The sequence below is a fragment of the Adiantum capillus-veneris genome, chromosome 14 (genome assembly GCF_014529385.1).
Source record: "Adiantum capillus-veneris isolate H3 chromosome 14, ASM1452938v2, whole genome shotgun sequence".
Taxonomy (NCBI): Eukaryota; Viridiplantae; Streptophyta; class Polypodiopsida; order Polypodiales; family Pteridaceae; genus Adiantum; species Adiantum capillus-veneris.
The window spans coordinates 103054130-103076627 of NC_140944.1; the positions used below are offsets into that span (position 1 = coordinate 103054130).

Genomic DNA, 22498 nt, shown 5'->3' on the forward strand with positions numbered 1-22498 from the left:
TGTATAACCATCCATCGACCAAGCGGATCGTTGTATAAGATAATAGGATGAAGCTCATGTTGAATCATCATCAATACACCAGAGAAATCTTGCAAGCCAGCATACGCAATCCAATATCCGGCAAAATAGAAACATTGACCAGCAAACTCGTGCTGATTGTGCTCTTGCAATACAACTATGTCTGCCCTACATGTATGTACATAGTGCCAGGTCAGCCGCCATTTGTCCAGGTTGCATAACCCACGCACATTGTATGAGATGCATTTAATATGACTTTGCATTGGAAACATATGTACATAAAGCAACAAGTTTCAAAATCAAGTGGAGGTGCCCATAGACACGTCTCCATCCACTGCATCCGTGCGAGGACCCATCCTCAGAGTCAGGGCAGGAAACGTGTCCACAGTGTTCACATGCGATGTGGAAGCCTCACCAAGGAGTACATCTTTGTAAGAGTGCATCGCTTTATCCCATGCATCAATCAGCGTGCGATTGTCATTGCATGGAAGTTTCTTAAACGATGCATTCTTGTTAGCATTAATAGAAGGAACGTAATTACGAGTAGAAAGTGGCGTGCGAATCTTCAGTGCTTTTTTCGGAACCACCCATGTATTGACATCAGCAGGGCCAACTTTTTTGCCTTTAACAGCAGTCCCAGTCCCAAGATCAGTAACATGTTGTACCTTGCCTTTCCCTTTGTCCACAGTCGAAGCCACTTTAGCAGTAGAAACTCCACTTGGCTTGGCATCACTTGTGGGTTTTCCAGTAGGGAGAGAGGTGGACAAAGAAACAGCAGAGGGAGGGGGTTGCAAGACTGGCTCTGGAAATTCGGATTGCATATGACCAAATTTGCCGCATCGAAAACAAGAATTCGCAAATTTTTCCCATTTAAGTTTAAAAGGGCGCTTGCCCACCCAAGGATCACCTGAGTCAACCATAATACCATCAGGGGTAATCTTATCCGTGTTCCAAAGAATACAAAACCTGTTGGTATTCGCATCCAATTTTGGAGGACAGATAACCTTCCCAAGCTACGCAGCCAACAACGGCAGGAAATGTCTCCACGTGCGAGGAAAATCAACAATTTCCACCCACACCGGGCATTTGTGACGAATAAGACTCTGGTAGTCTTTAGGGAGTGCCCACGGGAGAACATGTGTCATCTACGTATTAAAAAAGAGGGGAGACATCTCAAGCAAAAGATTTCGAGCTTTTATATCTGCGAGCAAAACTTCATAAAATCCACGCGCCCCAAAGTAGACACCACGGACAGCTTGACGCTTAAGGAGAAAATCGACCCATTGGCCGACATCTTGCGCAGTAGGCATTTTCCCCGGGAAAAACAGAATAACTGCATTCATAGCGTACTACGCAACTGGGTCCATAAGATCCTGCACCGGAATGCGCACCTCAAGAGCAGGCGCCTGACCATTCCATGCCTGTCGAGCCTCCTCAAAGTCCTCATACAAGCATGCCTTTATCTCAGAAGCTGCCTCCGACGTGGAATCCATCGCTTTCCGACGCTTAAAGACGCACAGTGAGTCAAACATAAATTAAAAGAAAACCCCTTCTGCAAACAAATCCTACTGGCGAGAAACTTTTGGAGCCTACTGTTGAGAAAACCTTGCAAATAAGATGCGAACCACAGCTATGTACATGCTTCACCGAAAGCAACAACCAAAACCCACAACAATGTACATCTCCTAAATTCTGCCAAAAGAAATGGAGCTTGACTGAGACACTACCCTGTATACAAACTGCTTTGTCAGTCCTGCATAACAATACCCCAGTTGGCGTGCAAAGCCTTCTACAGCTGTCACCAACAATCTTGCTGTGCAACACTGCACCTGTCAACAGCGAAGAACAGGAGGGCGCACTGCTTATGCAGATGACTCGCTATTTCTGCCCTGCAATCAGCGAAATGATGTTCAAGAGATTATGAACGCTTTGGAATTGTTTGCGCTTGCGGCTGGTCTAAAAGTCAATTTCCGTAAATCAAAGCTTCTGCCGCTTCGTTCTTGTGATTGGCATGCTCTGTTGTGGCCAGGAGAGATTGTTCTTCCAAATGTAATCACTAGGCATTTGGGTTATCCAATTGGATGGAATGTTACTCACACGTAGAAAGTGGATTGGGTTATGAATCACCTGAATGTTAAATTGCATTAGTAGAAGCTTTCTACCTGGCCGCTACATGTTCGCCTTCGAATTGTTCAGAGTATCGTTGTGGCATATGTTCAGTTCTTTTTGCCATTGTTGCATTGGCCCCGTCATTGTCTTGACTCTCTCATGTCGGCCATTTTGTCTCATTTGTGGCGAACGCGTGCTCACAAAAAAGGGTTGCGCTTGATATCGATGGCGAAACTATGTACACCAAAGCGCTTTGGTGGTTTGAATATATTGGACCTGCGGAGGCATGTCATTGCCAGGAAGGCTATGCTTTTGCCTACACTAGTGCAACAATCTCAGCCTTGGACTCTTATGTTTGCACACTTGACTCAGCATGTGGTTACATCTTCATTTGGTCACTGGCAATCATCCATGTGGGAGGCAGTATTTGGTAAGATGGATGCTCGTATTCCTGGATGCCCTCTTTCTTCCACCTTGCTTTCTGCATGGAAACAGGTTACGATTTATCTTTCCTGGAATGCTCGGAGGGAAGGAAACTCGCTTCGTGCGGAGAGTCTTCATTGGAGTCGGGCTTTTTCTCTTACTTTGGTTGATCGCTCGCCTTGCCAGGCGTATTTCCTCTCCTGCCGTGGCATTCGAGTGGTTGAGGATGTGGTGGATGGAGATGGTTTCACTTTTGAGTTTCCATTTGCCGCTCGCTGCTTTGGATTGGGCATGCACTATCGCTAGTTTTGGAGAGAATTACAGCAAATGTTGTCAGGTTTCTTGCCAGTTTCACCTTTGGCAGATGGTGATCGCATGTCTGACTGGAAGCTTGGGGAAATGCCATTTTGAGATATTTCTGCTGGCCGGGCATATGCTCTTCTGCTGCCTCGTCCATGGATTGCTGATCATTGCAACGCTATTTGGCACATGCATAAATCCGATATTTGGTGGCGCAGGATTATATCTACACTATGGGAAAGTCGTTTGCCGTTGAAAGAACGTTTGTTTCTTTGGCGGTGTTTACTTTTTTTTTTTCCGAGAAAAAGATCCTTCTATTAGTTAATGAAAGCTGCCCATAGGGCTACATCCACCTCTGCAAGAGAGGGCTACAACAAGCATGATGGGGAGACTCTCCCAATGAAAAAACAGCATATATACAATGGGGCTAAATCAAGAGATGGGAGGAGGGAAAAGCCACACAGGTGGACAGTAGTGCCATCTGAGCACCCCTTGGACCATGGAGTAAAACGGCCCAGGGCGCCAGAGTCGAAGGAAAGCCTCGCGGCGCTCCCGCATGCGGTCGGAGCTGCCCTGTAGTCCCTCAAGCTGTCCTCTGAGAGTATGGATCAGCTCTAGCCAAAAGTCACAAACAGTCTCTGCTGGTGGTACAAGGCGAGCCTCAAAGATGCGGAAACAACGGGCCCGCCAGATGAACCAGAGAGCTAGGCCGCTGATGAGCTCCCAACACTCCGCTCTCTCACTGCTCCACTTCTGTGGAGTAAGGTCTGTAGCAGGCTGGAGTGTAGGTCGACCCCCCTTATCACTATCATCCTGCTGGTGGAAGATAGCTCAAACTGAAGTGCCGGGCCCGTGAGGGTGGACCAAGCCGCCGCCCCCCAAGTGTACTGTCGAGCCGTGGAGAGGGCAGGCATCAGCCGAAGAACTCGTAGCCACACCTGCTGGGCCGAGGGACAGTCCCAAAGACAGTGTCGCTGACTCTCCACCAACTGGTCACAGGCTGTACATGCGGCCGAGAGACCACTATGTACAAGCCAGCTCCCTACTGCTGTGGCTCTGTGTGCAACCAACCACTGGAACAAGGTGACGCGCCTCGGCTGTCTGGAGTCCCACAGCCTCTGCCAAAAAGCTGCCAAGAACTCAACTGTGAGACCCTCCTCTTGCCAATGACGTGCTGCAGCGGGGCGGACCTCTCTGTGTGCTGCAAGTATATGACGTCCAAGCCGAACAGTGTACTGAAAGAAAGGGACTCCTGGGCGGTCTGCAAAAGAGAATGGGTCCCTCCATAGCCACTCACCAGGATCCCACTGTACTCGTGCCAGTGGACAGCACTCCCAAGCCCATAGCCTCCAGTGTCCTGTCTCAAGAGCTGCTGGGTCAGGGTCTATGACGCAAGTCCTCCCACAGATGCCCACAACTCGGATCCTCTGGAAACAACACTCTGCTACCTGCGGGGCCTCTACTGCAACTCTCTGTAATCGTCCCCCACCCTGAAGCTCGAAAAACAGGGCTGGGACAGTCTCTGAGCAAGCCCTGACTGAAATGAGAACCTCCAGTCGTGTGAAGGCTCCCATCCACCGGGGTGCTACTGGCTCGAGAGGCGTGAGCCAATCAGCTGGAACTGACTCTGAGATGTCCTGACACATGCTCTGAACCCCTCTCATGCCCTGTAGTTGGACAACCTGCACCTCCTCTGACAAACCTGTGAACTCTAGCCAGTCACCTAGAGAGCGCGCTGGACCTGCTGGCATGGGACCCCAAGAAACATGAGGCCTACTCCCAACCAAGTGGCCTCTTTGAGTGCTAACCATGGGGTTCCAGACGAGGGGCTGCCGTAGGCGCTCCTCCGTGCACGTCGGCTGTCGCTGCTCTAGGCCACGCCGCAATAGCTCCCAAGAACGAAGCAAACTCACAGCGAATCGGTCCTCCAGTCTCCTGCTCAAACCAACTCGGCGCAACTCTGTAAAGATCCATCTGGTCGAAGGTTGCCAAGGGCCTCTTGACTGAGGCACCCTGGCACGAAGCCTCTGCAACAAGAACTCCTTCCAGGGCTCCTCGCCTGGAAGAGGTCCTCTGACGACGAACTTCCCAAGAAGGGCTCTGCTCTGCTGTGCTGGATCAATAATCCCAAACCCTCCCTGAGAACAAGGAAGTGTGATGACCGACCAAGCCACCTTGGCTCGGGCAATCTGAGTGTCGCGACCTGACCAAAGGAAGTTCCTGATCAGCCTCTCTACCTGGCTGATGCAAGAACTCGAGAAGATCCAGCAAGAAGTGATGTACCACATAGTCGCCAACAACACCTGGTTGGCAACTACTACTCTACAAGCCAGCGAAAGTCGTGCTGAGCTCCAATGTAACAGCTTTCTCTTGATGGACAGGAGAAGAGGAGCAATCTGTTGCTCGGGGGATAAATCCAAACCAACCTGACAACCCAAGTACCGAACTGCAGTCCCTGGAGGAATCCACCTGAAACCCTCTCCTGGCATCCAATCTGGCACAGGAGCACTACCAACTGAGAAAGCCACTGTCTTTCTCCAGTTGATCAGTGCGCCCGATGCACAGCAGAAGGTCTCCAAAGCCTGTCCACATCTGTGTAAATTGGCCTCCTGGCCCTCTAAGTACAAGGCTGAGTCGTCGGCAAACTCAGCGTCCAGAAGCTCATCTCCCCGTATAGGGAGTGCTAAGCCCCTCAAACCAACCTGCTGTGACACCAAAAATCTGCTCATCGCCTCCGCATAGAACAGAAAGAGAACGGGGCAAGAGGACAACCCTGTCGGACCGATCGTGTGAGCATGAAGCGCTCACCTCTACCTCCTGCCAAAAGCACCTGACTGTGAGCCTGTCTGTACAAAGCTGACACCCCTCTGATCCAAGCCTCTGAGAAGCCCATCCTACGTAGCGTGCCCTCTAGAAAGTCCGAGTCAACTCTGTCGTATGCCTTCTCAAAATCGAGAAGAAGAATCACAAGGTCCTTCCCACGGAGCCGTGCAAGGGCAGAAGCCTCCCAAAAAGTGAAGATGTTGTCAAGGATAGTGCGTTCCTTGACAAAACCTGTCTGAGTCCCATGTAGAAGGCTCTCCAAAAGTGGCTGAATCCTCAAACTCAGAGCCTTGGCAAGAATTTTGTAGGCTGAGTTGAGAATGGTGATGGGGCGCCACTGTCGAATCTCATCCAAGGAGCCACCCTCCTTTGGAATGAGGTAAATCAGGCCCCCACTCATGCTATCCGGCATCACTCCTGTGTGCAGAATGTATTGAAAGGCACTACAAAGATCTGGGCCAAGCAGGTCCAGTACTCCAAGAAGAAGCTGAAAGTCAGCCCATCCTCACCTGGACAGCTACCACGAGGAAGGGCCCTAAGAGCTGTGTGTAGCTCCTCAAGCTGAAGAGGTAACTCAAGCCTCTGCCGCATCTGCTCAGTCACAAGACAAGGCATCTGTGCCCAAACCTGCTCCCTGCATGCATCCTGTCTCTCTGACTCGGGCTCAGCCGACAGTAGCTCACGGTAAAAGTCAGTAGCAACTGCACGCATATCCTCTGGCTCACAAACAACTGACCCATCGGGTCTCCTCAACTGATTGACCTTGGCATGCGAGTGCCAAGGTCCCACTGTCTCAAAAAAAGCACCTGTCACTTTGTCACCCACCTGAGTCCACTGAGATGCCTGTCGGTGAAAGGCAAACTCATGGCGCCTCTCCTCTATGCAAGCAAGCTCCTGTCGAGCCTGCTGTAACTGCTCCTCCAACCATGGACTGTCTGGATGCTGCTCCTGCATCCTCTGTAGTGAAGCAATGCCTCGTCTGAGACGCTGCTCCTCCTCTCTCGCTGCAGCCCGTCGAGCCAAAGACTCCTGGAGAAAGAAGTGGCTAAGCTGAGCTAGGCCTGAGGCCACTCTGTCTGCAGGTGGAGCCTGGCTGTCCATGCCCTCTGTCCATAGAGCCTCGACCCTCTCTCTGAGTGCTGAGTCCAACAAGACCCGCTCTGGGATGCGAAGCATCGTGCTCCCACTCCTCTGCCTGTCTGCCACTGTAAGGATCACTGGTGCATGGTCCGAGAAGGATGTCCCTGCCAGGATGCCAACTGATCCCCCCAAGTCACTGAAGTGATCACTAGTGTAGAAGCGATCTATGCGCGATAGATTCACTCCTCCCACTCTGCGGTCCAATCTAGAGAAGGCAAGACTCTCTGGAGGCCTCACAAAGCCAGAATGCTGCCATGTATCCGAGACCCTCAACGTCATACAAAACCTCTCCCAAGCTGCTAACTCGACTCCATGCAAAGTAACATGGCTGCCTCCGATCCTGTCAGAAGGGTCCTCCAACATGTTGAAGTCCCGTCCTACACACCACTGGTCAACCTGTGGCAAAGACTCAACAATCTGTGACCAAAACTCTGCACGAGCACTCGCCACATTGGGCGCATAGATGTTCAGGAAGCCCACAAGGCTACCCTGAACCTGCATAGTAATCCACTGAGCCCTGCCTGGTACAATAATCCCTCTGCCCACAATGGCTTGCTGTAATGAGTCCGCAATAGTCATACATACCCCACCCTGGATGCCTCCAGGTCCAAAAGCAGCAGACCAAAAGGTATCATAGCGTCCACGCAAAATCTGACCACATCGTCGAATGCGGCTCTTAGACAAATGGTGCTCCTGAAGCATAAGGAGATCAATCTCTCCTCCCACAAGGCAACGCTGAAGCTCCTGACGCAATCGGCCCCGCTGTCGCTGAAACTGGGGCCCACCTAGTCCCTGCACGTTCCACGAGACGATCCTCATGGGGAGCGAGAGAGAACAGATGCTGCCGCACCAGCAAGACGAGCTATCTTCGAAGCAGGCTTGGATGGGGAGTAATCCGCATCCGAGCGTCCTCTAGATAGGCGAGACTATAGTGAGTGCCTGGTCCAAGCCCAAGTAGAGCGAGCTGTGCGTAAAGCAAACTCCTTTGTCCAGGAGTCCTCATGAATGAATACATAGCAAGGCAAACACTGCGTATCAGCAAAAAAGTACACCACAATGTGTCTACATCCTGCTGAATCTGGGGGTGTCACCGCAAACTTGGCCAGTGGCCACAAAGTCTGTAGCAAATCTGTAACGCCAAGTTCTCCCATGTGGTGAGAGAACTCGAGAACCTGTGTATGCAACCATCCCACCACTGAGTCGAGGGACCACTCTGTCTCAGTCCTGCCACAGAGGGGGAAGGAGAAAACAACTGCTGAGTCCAAGGCCTCTGTCCCCCTAGCGGCGAGGAACAAAGCGTGGACTCTGAAGCAGACTGCCTCGTGGTCTGCTGCGGAATCGCCAAGAAAACGAGTAAACCCGTAATCGAAGAAATCCCAGTGGCGTCGGAGGTCAATGCTCGTCAAACCACGAGGGATAGCTGCAAGAGGAGATGTCTGAATCTGCAGAGGGGGCCGCATGAAGGGCTGACCCTCTCTCGCTAGGCGACTCGTGGCGAAGGCGCTGCCAAGAGATCTCCTAGCCGCCGGCGAGGGTCCAGCCTCCTGAGCCGACTGTGGTACTGAAGCAGGAGGAGGGGGAGAGGGGGCTGGGGGGGGGCAGGGGAGAGGAGAAGTGGGGTGGGGCGACAGAGACATGGGGGGGCCGAGGTGGGGAGTGAGCGGTAGCAGAGGGCGGGGGAGGGCATGAAGAGGAGGAGGGGAGATCGGAAGGCGGAGCGGCTGGCGAGGGTGAAGCGGAGGTGGTGGCTGGCGTAGGGGGCTCCTCCTGCTCAAGAGGACCAAAGCGGTTCCCCGTGGGAACCCACTGCTGCTGAGTAGGCACCTGGGGGCCACTCTGAGTGCCAGGCTGTCGCTGTGGCCCCTGGCGTCGACGGCCACGGGCCTGCTGCCACCCCTCCTCCGCTGGAGCCCCAGGCTCGGAGGGTGGCGCTGAATCTGTGCTCTGTGTCGCTGGCTGTGGCTGCGGCCCAGCCTTGGCAGGCTGGGGCTGAGGCTCGGGTGCGGGTCGTGGTCTCCTCCGTGGACAGGCCTTCGCTAGGTGGCCCATCAGTCTGCAAATGAAGCACTGGTTCGGGAGACCCGAGTACTCCACACTCTGTCTAAACCAACCCCCACTCACCCGAGGCAGAAGGATGACCTTCGGGAGCGTGTGGGTATCTCTGACCAAAACTCGAACTGAAGGGATGCCAGCTGCCTTGGCAGCTACTGATGCTGCCGTACGAGGTGTCTCCAGGACAGTTCCGATGGCGGAGCCAATCCTGGAGAGAAGTGGAAGGTACTCCCTCCGTAAACCCGGAAAGCAGACTGAGATGGGGATGTCCGCCTCCTCTACTAGCACATCCGAAGACGGGTCAAAACCATGTCGCCACTGTCGAAAGTGGGCGCGTGATGCTCGGATGGCCAATGGACTCATAGCTATGACCTTGGAGGCCATCTCGGAAGTCTCGAACTCAATCTGGTAGTACCCCCGTCCGAGAATCTGGACATCCAAGATCTTGCCCACCTCTGCGAGGAGGCGGGCCTGGAGAAGGTCTCGCAGCTCTCCTCTGCTGGGACGAGTGCCGAGAACCTTGCAGATGACAGAAGTCGCCTGCAAGCGTTCTACCTCTGTGGCAAGGCTCGCTTGCTCTGCCGGCGTAAGAGCAAGTCGAATGGTGGGCTCAGCGGGGTCGGGCGAGGGGGCTTCAGGCGAGTCCCTCTGAGGTGAAGCTGGAGCCTCCATCTGTGTCTACTGCTGAGTCGAAGAAGCGGGCGGCGAAGAAGAAACCTGCAAACAAGTCAGCCAGGCACTTTTCCGAAGAGAAAGTGCTGCCGAGCCAGGTGCAGAGGGCCTTCGGGGCGAAGAGGATGGGGGGAGGGGGGGGGGGGGGGGGGGGGGGGTGATGAGGAGACAGCGAGGGCGAAGAGGGCAGCCGTGCAATGTGCGGGTGCTCAAGCAGCAGCGAGCGGGGGGGATGGAGCGGGGAAGGCAGAGGGAGAGGAGGGCAGCGGGCTGCGGCAGCTAAGGGGCAGCGCGCAGACGGGGGGGCAGCGGGCTGCGGCAGCTAATGGGGCAGCGCGCGCAGATAGGGGGGGGCAGCGGGTGGGTTGAGAGGCAGTGCGCAGGGGCTGAAGGGGGTGGGGGGGCAGCGAAGGGGCAGCGGGGGGAGGGAGGGGGGGGGAGGAGAGCGATGGCGCAACAGCAAAGGAGGGGGGGCGAGCAGCAGTAGCGGGCCTCGGAGCTTGGCGGTGTTTACTTGGTGTGATCCCAGTGGGTACCTTTCTTCGGATGCGCCGTATCCGCTCTTCGTCATGTGTCCGTTGCTTATCTGCCGATGAGGATGTCTGTCACCTCTTGTGGGATTGCCGTGTCACTCGAGAATTCCTTCGTCGGGTTTCTGCGTGTATGCGGCTACGTTTTCCCACGACGGTCTTCCATAAGCGGTTTTGGATTTTCGGTATCTTCTCGCCGGCGTTGCAGTGCTTTGCAGCCTTCTTCATGTGGGTCAGGTTTTGGGCATACTGGAGCCTGTGGCGGCAACGTAATGGCTATATGTTCCATCTCATTCATACGGATCCACTACCTTTCTTCAAGATTTCCCTTCAGGAGTCTTTGAGGTTTGCCTTGGAAGTTGGTGATATCACAGCAGAGATACATCAGCTTTCTTATGAATGTTTTTAGCTATTCTATACCGCCGAACACTGTTGTGTTCCTTTCCTTGTACATCTTTTTGGTGGGTTTTCCTCTCTTTGAGGTTTCCCACAAATAGCTAAATCAAATTGATTTACAAAAAAAAAGTGTGTGTGTGTGTAAATATACACACACACACACACATATGTATGTATGTATGTATATATATATATATATATATATATGTATGTATATATATGTATATACATATGTATATATATATATATATACATATGTATATGTATATATATACATATGTATATGTATATATATACACATATACATATGTCTATGTATATGTATATATATATATATGTATGTATATGTATATATATATATGTATGTATGTATGTATGTGTGTATGTGTGTATGTGTGTGTGTGTGTGTGTGTGTAAGGTTTGTTCAGAGCAGGTTGAAGTGATTCTCATGAGAGACTAGATTTAAGAGAGATGTATGAAGTTATGAAAGCTCACAAAAATGATATGTATGCAAAAATGAGGAGGGACTTGCAAAAGAAAACTCAAGCCTAGATGTACACAACATTGAAAGGGGAAATGTAGGCACTCTTGGCAGTAGAGGTGAATGCAATGGAAATTGAAGTATTTAAAAAAATGGATGCAGCCTAGAAAAGTGAGATAGAAAAGCTGCAAAAAGACATAGCCGCTGTCTTGGTAGACAAGGAGAAAGAAATTGAAGATATAGCAAATCAATTACATGCTTGTAGAAAGGAGATCACATGCTATGGGAAGGAGCTATGTACACAAAAACCATTCTAGGATGCCTCGGAACTAAAAAAGAACTAGAATATCCCGAAAAGTTATTTTGCAGATGTTGTGGCAGGCACAAAGCAAAAGATGGAAACAATTGAAAATATAACCAAAGAGAACTTTGAGTGGATTCAAGTGGCAAAAAAGGGAAAAACCACCTCTGCAAACAAAGTGGAAATGATGAACTCCACCCGTGAGAAAGAAACAAGAAGGGAACCTTGAGCACTTCGAACTCGTGTAGTGGGATGGGCTGAAAAGGGCACCCCGTGGGAAGGTGCTACAATTGTAACTGCAAAATGGGAGTAGTTGAGACACTTATTTTGGATGCATGGAGAGTACGAGACACTGACAATAAGAACGGATGCATTGTGATGTTGAGATTTGGGGACATGGATAACAAAACGTCTTTCCTATCTAAATGTGCCACGCTTAAAGGGGTGAAGATATACCTTGATGAGGACCTTACACTTGCACAGTTGGCACATAGTAAGGTTTGCGTGCCCAAAATATTGGAAGCAAGAGAAATGAAATGAAATGAAATGTTATATTAACGTCTTCAAAAGGCCAGAATGACCTATGAGACCAAACTGATACACAGTGGTGAATCTGTTACAATGTCTGGGTACCTTAGTACTAAAGTACTAAGTGTGAAAAGTGTGAAAGTGTGAAAATAAATGTGAAAAACTAAATCGAAGTATTAAATAAACTTCTTAGGAGCATTCTGGGTGTCTGGCTAGAATGCTTCTAATCCTTTGTTGTAGTCTCCTCCGGTGAAGTGTGCTTCTGCATCTCGGTCGTGGTCGTCTGGATTTCCTAAGCTCAATCGCGCTGTCAATGAGGGTGCCTTTGGTATGAATGTGGGTACTCCTTTGTGCTGGCTGCTGGCCTCTTGCTTCTCCTTCCACTCTTGCTTCTCTCGATCCGAAGAAATCTATGATCTGCCTTTGAGGCTGTAGTGCTCTTTGTCTTCTCATTAGATTATCCCTGTGCCGATGTAGTTCCAGTAGGTACAAGCCTAAGCATCTTTGATCTTCGTATTGCATGACTCTATCTAGAGGTCCAAAGCCTTCTTTAAATAGGCAATGGAAACGCCCACGTATCTCATAGTATACGGTGCAATGGCATACGTAGTGTAATTCTGTCTCCGGCTCCGTTCCGCATAACTTGCAAATTCTGCTCTCAGGTGGGATTCCCCTAAATCTGCCAAATTCAATTTCCAGCTGGTGTGAGAATGTACGAATCTGACCAATAGCACATCTCAAACCATGAGACAGGTGGGTATCCATGTAGCTCGGGCGAATCACAAATCCATCTTCAGATAGCTGTAGGAAGTTTTCTTTGTAGTCGGCCACCTTCGTGCCCAATTCTTGTGTAGGATCTACCCATGTTCTCTTAGTATCCAACTGTATAAGATCCTGACGGATGATTTTATTAATCTCCGTTCGTGTAATTGCCATGATGGAGCCTCAAGAGAGTATTGGAAGGGGGGTAATCTTTCCATACTGAACCCGTGTCTCTGAAACCACGAGAACAGTTGCGCATACCAGCATGATGTATCCCCTTTAATTGCTAATTGTCGAGAGGATTCGAGGGCCAGTCTAGTATATCGGCAATTATTTGTATCCCACAAACCATGTATAAAGGACACTGATCTGGTAAGAGCTTCAATTTCTATCGGAGGGGCAGCTAGTTCCGCTCGGGTAATCGCGTGTGGTATGGAGGCCTTGGCTCTAATCATTCGGGAAATCATAGATACCAAAGGTCTCTCCATTGACTTCCAATTATCGTGATCCACGGATGGTCCCCAAATCTGGACCCCATAAAGCATAGCCGAAGTCACCACAATATCAAAGAGCCAAAGTTTTGTTCGTGGTTCCTGAAACTGCACTTGTGAACACATCCTCTCCAACCCTCCCAAGGCCGCAGAGGCTCTGGACAATCTAGCATCCGCTGCTTTCTTAAGAGTAAACTTCGGTCCTGCAAATACCACACCAAGGTATGTGTATGCATCTGTGTACTCTACTGTATCCTGGCCATATGCAAATGTAGGTGCCGATCTCCTAACCCACTGCGGTGTGGTGTTAAACACCATAATTTTGGTTTTACCCAAGTTTACCGACAGTCCACTGTCCTCCGCGAATTTATGTAATGCATCTAGCTGCCTCTGCATTCCATCTGGTGATTATGCTATCAATACAATATCATTTGCATACAACAACAAAGGGATCCATGACCCTGCAAGTTGAGCACCTCTGTCACCCTCTCTATAAATGTAATCTGATACCTCATCTATGTACATACCAAATAAAGTAGGGGACAGTGGGCATCCCTGCTTTACTCCAATGGTGGAATGAACAATGTCGGAATCCCCTTCTAGAGTACGTACATAACCAGTTACTGACCCATATAAGGCATGATCCCCCAAATAATCTCTTTGGGGACCCCTAACTCTTGCATCCTGCGCATCAATCGGGCCCTTGGTATGTATCAAAAGCTTTCCGAAAATCCACAAAGCAACAATACATCCTTCTCCCGCTTGCTCTTCCTTCCTCAATAATGGCTCTGAGCGTAAGAATATGATCTAAAGTGAAATAACCCCTCTTGAATCCAGCTTGTCCTGTTGCCCTTATGCCCTCATTCTCTGCCCATCTACTCAATTTTTGCTCAAGAATGGATGTGTACAATCGGGTCAATGTGTGACCTACCATAATGGTACGGTAGTTCCCGGGTATCATAGGATCCCCTGACTTGATAATAGGTACGATAGTAGATAATTTCAAAGATTCAGGTAATCCTTCACACATGACCCGATTAAACAGACGAGCAAGGACTTCTGAAAGTAGATCCCTGGCATGGATCAGATGTTCTGCTACTAAACCATCATGATCATATGCTCTTCTTGTCTTCATCTTATCAATGGCTTTTTTCACCATTTCCGTAGTAAAGAAAGTACTAGTAGCAGGGCATGGCTCTAGCGGATCTGGTAATGGAGGCTGTCCAGATACCATATATAATGATGTTACATATTGACCCCAAATCTCAGGAGAAGTAATTGTCGGAGGCGGTGAGTGCTCGTGAAACAAACGCCAGGCCTCATGTGAGTCCTGACTCAAGAAGAGCTGATAAAAATCCTTCTCCAGTTTGGCTAAAAATGCCCTTTTCTTGTGACGTACTATACGCCGAAGAGCAATCCAAGACTGCTTATATGTGATGATCCCAAGTGTAAGCTCTTTCTGGACCTGGGTTCTCGTCTCTCTGCATTCCTCATCATACCAACTGTTTTGAGGCATGTTCCCAGACCCTCTCTTCTGATCAGGTTGAGTATGTGGGTATGCCTCTTGTGCTGCTCCATGTAGTATCTCTGTTAACTGAGAAGTAATCTCCTCTACAATATATACTGGCTCGGCTGCCCACATCCTATTATAGATCTTTTCCACATAGAGTGAATCAGTCTCTGGCGTGAGTATATCTTGTGTGTGTCTTCTTCCTTTGTACTTGAGAGGCATTGTATTGGAAGGAGATTGATAAGGTCAAGAGAGCATGATCCACTGCAATCCCAACCGGTCTGGGTCCCACCTTAAAGTCCTCGATACTAGAAATAAAGCTTGGTGAAGTCATGACATAATCCATTGTACTGGCCCCATGCCTGTGCGGGAAGCATGTGAATCCCCCAGATAAAGGGAAATTCTCTAGACCATTAAGTATGGCCAAACCATGTATAGTTGCCATCTCCATGAGATGTCTCCCATATTCAGTGTGTTCTTTATCCTGCGAGTTTCTAGTAAGCCCCCTCTGTGATAAATCCACTTCTCTGAGCATTTCCTCAGAAGTATCATAGAATACTGCTTGAGAGTTGGCCGTTCTGGCATGAAAGTCTCCTAAGAGAATGATGTCTCCATCTCTAGAGAACTCCCATGTGTCATTATTCAATATGGAGAAAGGGGATTGTCCTTTAGGTGAGGAGTAGACTGATGTACTTGGAGGGAAGTAGCATATAGTGATATAGAAATCTACCTGTCTCGGCTCTCATTCTCACCCACATATACCTTGCTTGCTCATCTTTCCTGATAATCTGTAGTAGTGGTTTCAGCTCCTATTTAAATAAGACTGCTACTCCTCTTGAACTCGGCTACCCCGTAGAGATCTCTTGTCTGGTCGACCAGTTGTTTCCCATAAATAACCCTTCACATGTGGCATAAGCTGTCCCGATATCTGGTGTGTCTCTGAGTAGAAAACTATGTCTCTGTCCCTAAAGCTGTCTTCAAAGGCACCTACATCTAGCCTATATGATCCATTACAATTCCACGCCGCTATCCGGAGTGTCGCCTCATAGGTCTCGCACCGTCATGATGAGCGCTTTTCCAGAACCACTACTTTCCCTCCTCTATAAAAGGCGATTTTCCCCTTTTCTCTTGCTGCCCTGATCTCTGGCATCAACTCTTGCATGTGTGCCACTTGTGCGAATGTAAGGTCATCTCCCAGGAAAATACCGGTTTTCTTAAGAGTTGGCCTCTTCTTTAAAAATTCTTTCCTTATTTCTATATTTGGAAAGCGGAGAATAAGTGCCCTATCCTTTATGTTTCCCTTCTCATTGATTCCTTTCTTGCCCACTCTCCATGCACTTGTGTGAGTAGGCTCTGTGATGCCCATGCGTTGTAGCAGTTCCTTCACTTCTTCCTCTACATTCTCTTTGTCTTTGACTCCTGTGACCCGCACATGCAGAGCCCGATTCTTCCTTTTCTGCTCTTCCTCAATGGTCATATTAATAATGGTGGAGGTAGGTGTGGTCTCGGGCATCTGGGCCTTTCCTTTCTTCGCATCCTCAATCCATTTCTCTGCTTCATCAACCTTTTCTTGCATCTTAAAAAGACGTTCCGCCCATGAAGATGCCGTTTTCGATTTCTGTTCATCTCCTTCCCGTAGAGCTTTCATCTGATCCTTCATGTCCTCGAGCTCCTTCAGCACCGAAGGTTGGTCGTCTCCCTTCTCCTTAGTTGCAGATTTGCAAGCCGCAAGTTCTCCTTTTAGCTCCTCGATTATTGCATCTTTTTCCCCCGTGTGCTTTTCCATATTTGCTCTCCATGCTTCAAAACTTGCTACTACCTCATCGAGTTTCTTTTGCATAATTCATTCTGCTACATTTACTTCGGCCTTGATTAGGTTCCGTAATTCCGTTTTCAAGATCTGAATTTCCTCATTCTGTATCCCCGGATCTCCCTCCTTAGTTCTCTCATCATGTCTCCATACATGGAGTTCCTGTAGCTCTCAGCGCTCGCGTGCATTTCCTTCCTGATGTCATCCCTCATATAGTTTAGCTCTGATTTGAGCATCACCTGGACCTTCTCCATCATTAGCTCATCATGTACCCTGGAGGTTTTCCCAACTCGTAAGGATCCTGGTGATAGTACAATATCTCTGTTTCTCTGTTTAAATGTAGCTGTTGTTTTTTTTGGGGTGGTGTAGCTATCTACACCCGGCCCTTCCCCTTCGATAGGTGGATCCATCGAACCCGAGCCACAAATGTGGGGTAGGGTACTAGGGTACTAGGGTGAGGGACTGAGAATAGGGCAAAACTTAAAAGTTTAACTTAAACCTTTAACTTAAAACTTAAAAGTCTTTAAACTTTAACGTAGGAGGTATGAGGACTTTCTACGCGTAGATAAATGCAAAAGGGGGGGGTGCCGTGGTGCGCGTAGGACAGGACTGTCTACGCGTAGAAAGTCTTTCTACGCGTAGAGGAGCTTGCAGAGCAGAAAGTACAAAGTTTGTAGAGACGGGAGAGTAATTATAGGAGAGTTTCGATTACAACCAATATGACAACATGCAACCTATGACACCCTTTGGATGTCAAAGTGGAACTGTAATGGAGCACTCCGCCTAGATGTTGGGTACTTTGAGGACAACTTAAACCATATGGACATCACCATGTATATAGAGACTCATTAGTGCAAAGGAAGTCAACTGTCGGATGTATGGGGATATAGGTGGGAAAGCACATTCCAGCCATATGAAAGCTAGGAAGCATCAGAGGGGTAGCTATTTCTTGGGACAGAACAACAAGAGGGCTTGCTAGATTCTATATGAAAGACAACCCCCCATACAGATCACATCCCCAATGCAATGATGGATTATGGGAGACAGCTTCACGATGTACCAAGACAGCAAGCCAGACCGCCCCCAAAGGTTAGCAAACCAACAGAATTGTTGTTTTTCACTTGGAGGATGGTCAGAGTGCAAGTTATTATTTTTCGTTTTTCACCTGGACGCAATCTATAGGTTACAAAATGGAAGAGCACACAGTGAGAATGATCTTGTAGCCTAGCACTTTGTAGATGCTTGTGATACCTTGGCACCCATATTGGTACACATGTTTAACAGAGCAGTATGTGAGGGCTTCCCCATGAGTTGGTCAGACCATATCATAGTCCCATTCTTTAAGAGTGGTGACCCTCTCTGGTCCCAAGCAATTACAGGACCATCATGATTGGTCACACACTAGCCAAATTTATGGTTCTATTTTGCGGATGCAACCTATACTACAAGCCGTTGATCATGGTGCTGTCACACATGATCGGAAATAAATCCTCTACACACTCTATTGTCAGAGCGGAATTTGGGGAAGCACCCATGGTAGCGGAGGCGATGTTGAAGGTAGTGACCTTCCTATAGAGAGGTTGGGAGCTCCACACAAGAGAGACCCCATATTTGCTTTGTCTTCCTCCAAGTAGTGATAATCACATAGAGAAAGACAGAGATTATTGGTACTCACAGATGACCACTTGGATGAGTTTGCATGGGTTGGACATTAGTAGACTCCAACCCTTTGACTATAGTCTAGACCGCCCCACACTCCCCCTCATCTAAATTGCAGTGAACCGAGTCACGAGAGCATATATTTTGAGGATTGAAATAGATAGGACATGGACCTGATCGCCACTTCCTCTGGGGTCAAAAATGGGGCTTTGTAGGAACGACTTCTTGCTCGCCTATGACGATGGTTTCATTATTAGACCGGGATATCATTGCCTCTTTTGGAGGGTTTCGGGACATTCCATCGGGTTTCGGGTCATTCCATCATGTCCTTGAGTATGAAGACCTAGGGCTCTTCATATTGGAGCTCCAAAGATGCTGCACAGTACTAGTATGAGAACAGAGACCACCTCCGCCAGAGGCCCCAAACAGAGAACAGTGATAGATTTCTTCAGCATACTAGACCCCTCACCTACGAGATCAGCAACAGCAGAGCCACTCCGCCGCATACCTTGCACTCTCCCTTGTGGAATCACACAAGGGAGAGTGCATACCTTGCACTCTCCCTTGTGGAATCACACTCAACAGAGCCACCGCACTTTGCAAAGCCCGACGATTGAGCCCACAAGGCGACCCTTGAGAGGCCCATATTATGGTCATATCAGAGCTATCCTAGTGAGACACCAGATACTGCACTAGACGTCTCAACAAACTGTCACAAGATGGGCACCACGTGCCAATAGAAAAGAACAGAGTGAACAGACTTTTATCACTTCAGTAACAACTGAACTGAAAGAGAGAGAGGCGACACGCGACACGGAGTGGCGGAATTCCACCTCAGAGAGTATTGGCCCCAAACCTTGGCGCCCCTTTCGGTATTTCTTTATATTGCATCATCAAAGTACAAGCCGGTACTCCAGACTCTGCACCTTCTCTAGGAAGCATGCCAGAGAATGAGCCCTAGCCTCATATTTAAAGGCCCTTGGCCTAAAAAGCAATTATAGTAAAAAGGTTTTAAAACTCAAAAGCTTTTGGTCCAAAAGCAAAGCCAAAAGCTGCCAGCGTAAATCACGGAAATGCGTACAGCCTGCCATGTCATCAGCCAACGCAAAACGCGGAAATCTGCCCTTAGGGTTAGGGTTAGGGTTTTTGCAGTCTTAGGGTTTCTGGCAGCAGAATTAGGGTTTGCAGGTTTTAGGGTTAGGGTCCAGAATTAGGGTTTCAGCAGTTAGGGTTTCTGGCAGAAATTAGGGTTTGCAGGTTTTAGGGTTAGGGTTTCCAGAGTTAGGGTTTCAACAGTTAGGGTTTTTGGCAGAAATTAGGATTAGGGTTTTTGCTCTCGGGCAACCATGTCATCACATCGTGACACTTCTCCTGTTACTTGTTCTTCTTAGGTTTAGGCCCCTCGGCCGGTAGCTCCGTTCTACATTAGGTCGACACGTCAGCAGTTTGTTACATCTCCCCTTCTTGAAAGAGAGTAATCGTCCTCAATTACAGCATATCTGTAAAACAACTCAAGTTAGCTCAAAAATTTCCGAGGGACATTTTGAGGGACAATCAGTTTGCTCTTTTTATTAAGGAGTTAACTTCTCCTTTCTGCTCTTTTGATCAAGGAGTTAGCTTCTCCTTTCGGCTATGTTGATCAAGGAGTTAGCTTCTCCTTTCTGCTCTTTTGATCAAGGAGTTAGCTTCTCCTTTCGTCCAGATCGGAACTCTTGATATTCCGGCGTAGTAAAATTAGCCATCACACCCAGACCGTACTGATCTTCCACGGGTGTCTTGATGCACTAAAATTACATACCCAGGCAATCTCATCCAATTAGGAATATTCAGTAATTGGCACATCACAATGTAACACAAATGCCTACATATGCATGTTACAAGACACAACAAACAGCGCCGCTAAGCACTCCCCCGAGACAAACGGTCTGCGGTATGAAGCTACTAAACGACTACCTCGTCACTCCACCGGCAAATAACCTAAAAAGGTCCGGGCCATGAGCTCAAAGGACTGTACAACCAAACGCTCCCCAGACCGCAGTCTGCGTCGCTTGGAGGTTCAAGCATACAACCAAATGCTCCCCAGGCATCGGCCTACGTCGTTCGGAGATTTAGCATACAACGGAACGCTCCCAAGGCATCGGCCTGCGTCGTTCTGAGGTTTTTAAACATACAACGAAACGCTCCCTAGGCATCGGCCTGCGTCGTTCCGAGGTTCAAACAAAAAGAGTATTTCTCACTTCTCCACGCGGGAGTAAAATCACCAATCATTGAAACTAGTATCAAACCAGAGTCAAACAATTCAAATCGGCACCAAAACAGGTTCAAAACAGATACCATCCATTCAAATAAATTCCAAACAGGATCACCAAACAAGTTCAAACATAACTCAAACTTCAAAAGCAATCTCGACATCAGTCGAGCTCGAAAAGTCGACTGACTTTCCATCCTGAAACCTGCACCAAAAATTTGGGTTAGGTTCATTCCATAAGGTCGTAGCCGAGCACAACATGGTCCATCAGCTCTTGGACAGACAGTGTTTCTTTGGCGCCGATGGTAGTCTCAAGAGATAGCAATCACACTGAACCTCCAAGGTTATCAACTCGAGAAGAGACATCTACTGAGAGATGTCGAGAAATTTCAAGATATAATCTGCTAGGGTTTCCATGGCAAGCATTTCAGGATACTCCACTCTGCCAGAAGTTGCACTCCGAAGGAAGATGTCAGAAACCATACAAGGGCAAAAATTTTCTTGAAAGCTTGCCAAGTCCTTGGAAGTGTGCGGCTTGGTAGCTGTAGACATCAACATCTGCATGGCACTGCTTCTGAAAAAACAGTGACTCGAAACAAATATGGGATCCTTCTTTTGCAAGTGATCTTAATGGCTTATGCCCTGTAAGACATGAGCGGTGAAGACGGGAGCGTGCCCGATGCGCGATGAAGTAAGGGTGGGAGTGACTAATAATTCCCGGTTGGAGGGCGAAAATACCTCAAATAAAAATTCCAATAGCTTTGTCTGCTCTTTTGTAGGATCGGTATGCTTTCAGAAAAGCACACACTGGATGCTCTGATACCACTGTCACAAGACGGGCACCACGTGCCAATAGAAAAGAACAGAGTGAACAGACTTTTAGCACTTCAATAACAACTGAACTGAAAGAGAGAGGCGACACGTGACACGGAGTGGCGGAATTCCACCCAGAGAGTATTGGCCCCAAACCTTGGTGCCCCTTTCGGTATTTCTTTATATTGCATCATCAAAGTACAAGCAGGTACTCCAGACTCTGCACCTTCTCCAGGAAGCATGCCAGAGAATGAGTCCTCGCCTCATATTTAAAGGCCCTTGGCCTAAAAAGAAATTACAGTAAAAAGCTTTTAAAACTCAAAAGCTTTTGGTCCAAAAGCAAAGCCAAAAGCTACCAGCGTAAATCACGGAAATCCGTACAGCCTGCCACGTCATCAGCCAGCGCAAAACGTGGAAATCTGCCCTTAGGGTAAGGGTTAGGATTTTTGCAGTTTTAGGGTTTCTGGCAGCAGAATTAGGGTTTGCAGGTTTTAGGGTTAGGGTTTCCAGAGTTAGGGTTTCAACAGTTAGGGTTTCTGCTCTCGGGCAACCACGTCATCACATGGTGACACTTTTCCTGTTACTTGTTCTTCTTAGGTTTAGGCCCCTCGGCCGGTAGCTCCGTTCTTTTGTAGGTCGACACGTCAGCAGTTTGTTACACAAACAGCCATGACCCACCTCATAGCCGGGCTCATGGGCTGATCTAGTGACCTGAGGAAAGAGATGACATCAGACATGGATGTAATAGCCCCATTGGATTTTTGTAGATATTAATATTCTTTCTTTCATTCTTTCTTCTTTCTTCTACCTCTATTTTTAGCAAAACTATTATATTAAGCAAAACTGTGTTGCCTACTAAAACTAGTCACCTGCAAAGCTTCATGTTGCTTGTGCAACTTATCTCCTAGAATGGTTGGTGGCCTACATTCATGCTTATTCATATATTTACATTCTCCTTATGCATGTATAACTCCATCCATGTTGGAGCAAAAAACCTTACACAACATGCATGAGTTTGAAACTTGGAATCTTGGATGTGCAACAAATGTTACATGATTGAGGTGTATTGAGGTGAGCATTGAGATTGGTGCAATACTGTCCTAGGACAGGGGGTGACCTAACTATAAAAATCCAATCGAAAAGACGAATGCTTGAGCCCATGGTTGTGGAGAGAACTATACACTAGAGTTTGGGTTTCCTCTCGGCAGCATGCAGCAAGGTTCCCTGGAGTCTTATACAACAACCTTCAATTAGTTTTGAGGATCACTTGCCAACTTGTCTACAACATGACTCATAGCTGCCAATGAGTTTTAGAGGCTAACTCGTAACCACTCTCACCAAACAACAAGCAATACAAAATACCAGTTTTGTGAAGCTGCCATCAGCTTGAGATCAGCAGAAGTTGGCGGCACCACAGATTTTATGATGTTGG

General features: G+C 48.3%; 1 protein-coding gene across 5 annotated transcripts in view; it reads left to right on the forward strand.

Annotated features, from left to right (window-relative positions):
* The window catches only part of LOC147442863 (U-box domain-containing protein 51-like), a 78339-nt gene that overhangs the window by 25043 nt on the left and 30798 nt on the right, over positions 1–22498 (forward strand). The gene's annotated exons all lie outside the window — the stretch shown is intronic.